At 46.2% G+C, this 4415-nt stretch overlaps 1 pseudogene; it reads left to right on the top strand.

Annotated features, from left to right (window-relative positions):
• LOC109105480 overlaps positions 1-4100 on the top strand; it is a 109023-nt pseudogene extending 104923 nt beyond the window's left edge.
• Positions 4101-4415: the final 315 nt, after the last annotated feature.

Genomic DNA, 4415 nt, shown 5'->3' with positions numbered 1-4415 from the left:
CCAAACCCGTCAGACCTTCGTTCCTTCCTTCAGAACACAACTTCAGAACCCTTACTGTGTTTCTGTGCCTTGATCATGATAGGACTCTTGCTGTTTATGGAGGGTCAGAAAGCTCTTGGATTTCATCAAAAATATCTTAATTCGTGTTCTGAAGATGAACAAATATCTTTAGAAACGACATGTGGGAGAGTAATTAATTATATGATTTTCATTTTTGGGTGAACTGTCCTTAAACTACCCTTTAAGACATTGCAAGACACTGTACACGTTATTGCGTTATATTACATTTGATGTCTACCCTAACAGAAGTCCATGATATCAGTATTACATTGGCCACTGGCCACCCTCCACTGTATATATTGACGCGGTCTTAAAAGCCCACATCTTTTGACCACTAATATACTGTAAATCTCCTAGTTTACAAGCATCCATGCAAATACAACAACCTAACCAACAAACTGCACATATTAGTTTTGCATTTGGTCTGTGTTCTTAATTGCTTTTGAAAACACTTAATACCAAAGCAGATGCAGATCAAGGATTGTAAAGACAGTAGTGATGTATTTAAAAGATATTTTGATCTTCACTTTTTTTCTCCTTTATTGCTACATTATTTCTCATTTGATCTCACCCAAAAAATATTTTGCATTTGGATTTTCAAACCTCCATCCTCTGAATGGAGAAATGCTGTAGGACTCATGCTGTAGTTTTCTTGCCATCATGCCTTCTCATCCTGGTTTCAGTTTTTGTTGGTTCATTGGGTTTTTCTGACATTTGTTGGATTTGTTAACTGTTAGGCTTAGTACAGGTAGAGGTTTGAGCTGTCACGCTACATCTTCCCACTGTCCCTGTAGAGCATATATTTGTATGTGTGTCAATACATTTTATAAGTATGTACAAGCATTTCCATAATTGTATGTCTGTTTATCGTATTTGCACTAATGGTGCTCAAAATATATATATATTTTTGTTTATTTTTTTAATAATCAGTGTTTACATCCTCATATAAATGTGACATGTTCATGTTCAACCTGCGTGTGTCTGCATAAGTGATGAGTCTTTGTAGATGTGTGCGTGTCAGTGTTTGTGTGCATGTCCGCATGCACATGTGTGTGTGTCTTCCCTCTGACCTCATGTACAGCTCAGTGTATGACTGTTGGTCCTGTTGTTGCTTGCAGGACTTTGGGATGGCGGAGGAGTTCTGCCTCCAAGGCACTAGAGTTGAAACCCAAATCCTATGAAGCCTATTACGCACGAGCCCGTGCCAAGCGCAGCAGCAGGTAACCAGGACAGCCTTTAAAACCATTCTGTCTCAGCACAGATAAAGTGCTGACAGATCATGACCCAAACTGGCGGAATACGTTTTGATTGGTTGACGTAGTGCTATGCTAGAGCTTCAAGATAGAAGTCAGTTTAAGCCCCTTGACTTCTGCATCACTAGATGTCACAGCAGGATTAGACCTGTTCTTCATACTTCATGTTTTTGTTGACCAATCAGATTCTTTTTCTTTAGAATGTCCATCATTCATATTTTTTCCTTTTCCTCTCCCACAATTTTGTTTACTTTGACTCTATGTGCCCAGAACACTTATATCAACTTTCTTGGTTTTGGAGAACCAAGGTTTTTTGGGTCTATGATTTTGATCGAAAGGTAAAATTCTAACTAATGTTCCGGGTTCAATTCAATTTAGTTTTGAACTTGACTTCTTCTGTAAGTGCAAGAATGGTTTTTGTTTGTTTTTACTAAATGAGGAATGAATCATAGTTATTCTATAATGGTAACTGACAATCGACTTGCGGCGTGAATATTTCTTTTAGCAATAGTCATTTTTCTTGGTCTTTATCAGTCAGTTCATTGGTTAACAAGCATATTTCTTTCCTTTCTCTCTTTCCTACTGACATAATCCACCTTCCCCGCTCTCTCTCATTCTTGAGGTCTCCCTCACTGTGTAGGCAATTCCACGCAGCCCTGAGAGGGACCTGGAGGTGAAGCTGTGCGTCTATGTCCCCAATAACCGCGAGAGATCAGCGCCTGCTGCAACGTGTATAGAAGAAGAGTGTCATCAAGTTGGCGAACAACAACAGGAGCTGGATCCGCCTCCTTCCTCCCTCCCAGCACATCAAGCACCATCCATGGGCCCAGCCTCCTCCAATGGAGTCCCCACATTTCAGACATGGAGCCTGTCCAGGACTTGTTTGAGGAGGACCTAAGATTACCTCGAGCGGGAGTTTGGACGCGACCTACCACTTGGTGACGTCCCTGCTGAGACCCACACACTATACCATCGGGACTTCCCTGTCATTCAAAAGCAGCTGCCTCCATCTCCGAAAGCCATCACGAGGTCACTCCCTACTTGGGACAAGCGTATGACCTTCTAACACCCAGTCCCCCCCTTCAATGTCCTCTCCTACCAGGCAAGGCTATCAGTCCCCTCTCCGTCGCTCTCACCAACGCACCCAGAGCTTCTCACTTCTCGGCCCAGTCCCCCTCATCAGGCCTCCTACCACTTCAGCCCCACCGCCATCCTGCCGTACGCCAGTGGACCACAGTATCCTTTCCAGCCCCACCTCTGAGGGGAGTTGCCAGCGTACCGTCCCCAGTCCGCCTCTGCAGGACGGTACCAGCAGGACCAGCTTACAGGGCGACCCAAGTCCCCTCTGTCCAAGATGAGCAGTAAGCGTTCTTTCCAATTTCCCAACAGACTTCCCAGCCATCACAGCAAGACCAGTGGTTGCAACCAGCCCAAGGCACAGATGGTTCGCACCAACCAGCCCTAGCACGCTGGTGCTCCAGTGCCGTGCTGGGTAGTGGTGCATACAGTCAGATTGCTCCACTTTCGATGGCTCGCTGCCCAGGAGACATGGATGAACTTGGGGATGGAGGTACTCTTCCCACTCACTTCAGCCTCAGGGCAGTCTCTGAGTGCAGGGGGCCTTGTACCGAAGGCGTGCCATCAGCATGGATCCTGGCCTTGTGGAGGACGAGCCAACCAGAGGCCCTCCTCTGCTTACAGACCCAATCCCGGAGGAGTCCGTTACACTCAGACACCACAGATCAGCCGCAGTCAGTCGACCGCCTACTATCCAGTCTCTCCTCATGAAATGGAGCGACAGGTGACTCTGGGTTCACCAGAGAACCTTCAAGCTCACCGACGTCCAGTCAGCGCGAATAGTGCTGAACCCAAACAACACCCACCAGCTCCACGCCCCCTTATTCACTCCCACAGTACGGGTCTACGCTTTTCTCCATCCATCAACAGTTTGGTGGCAGGTTCTGCTGCTAACCTAGGCCCAGGGTTCAGGGTGTCAGCTTCTGCGCAGCAAATGGAGATCCCTCTAAAGCTTTCCTATGAAGGCGGCTACCATGATGACCTTTCACCGGTGTCGCCCCACAAGGCACAGACTTCCGGGTGGTGGGTGGAACATATCCAGGAGAAGCACTTCGCTCCCGCACTACACCTTTCATGGGAATTATCGACAAGACCGCACGGACTCAGCAGTACCTTCAGCAGCAGCCTTCGCTGCCATCGTCCTCTTCGGGTTCTCGACCCTGGACGGTTACTTCTCTGGATACGGTAGTGAATAGTCCAGCCACTTCCCCTAGCAACATGGTCTATGGGCAACAAGCGGCACCCCTCAGCCATATTGCCTACTACAACCGCACCAACAACGCTCACAATGGCCACCTCATGGATGACGATTTCTACGCCAACTCCCCTGGTGTGACGAGGGACCGGGCGGACGCTATGGGCCGAGTTAGCCAGGTTCCCACATACCCGGATGTGAAAGTGGCACGGACTCTGCCAGTTTCTCAGGCCTACCAGGACAATGAGTTTAGGCAGATGTCTCGAAATGAAAGGCAAGGCCCAACCTCGCCCATTAAACCAAAGAGACCCTTTGTGGAGTCTAACGTGTAAGAATAAAGATTCGGTGTGCAAGATTTATTAGAACATTCTCGAGGAATATCTAACATGTTGACCATCTTATCTCTTCGTTTTACGTCCCATATCTTGATAATGAAAATAAAGACCTCTCAAGATGAATTTCACTGATGTGAAGTGAATCTAGCATGTACAAATCAATGCTTCTATATTTGCTCTGGACACAAAATGGAAGGTTCAGGACCATTTGACTTATAGTAGGCCTGTGTAACTGCTGTACACAAACCTTCTACTTTTCTGTACCTTTCTGAGAGGTGGCTGCTCAATGCCAGTCATGGACACATTGCTGAGCATGGCCCCTGGACCAGATGTCCTCACTAATGTCCCCACTCAAAACCCGTAATATCCCTGAGAATCTTGCTGTGTCTTGAGTTGAAAATGTACCTAAAATATTCCAGATCAATATTGCTAAAGCAAAAAACTAATATTTAAAATTAAGTTATGTTTGTACAAATATATACACCTAAATTTCAA

The sequence above is a fragment of the Cyprinus carpio genome, chromosome B3 (assembly GCF_018340385.1).
Source record: "Cyprinus carpio isolate SPL01 chromosome B3, ASM1834038v1, whole genome shotgun sequence".
Classification (NCBI taxonomy): Eukaryota; Metazoa; Chordata; class Actinopteri; order Cypriniformes; family Cyprinidae; genus Cyprinus; species Cyprinus carpio.
Note: the sequence above shows the minus strand (reverse complement) of the source record. Positions and strands in the feature narration are given on the sequence as shown.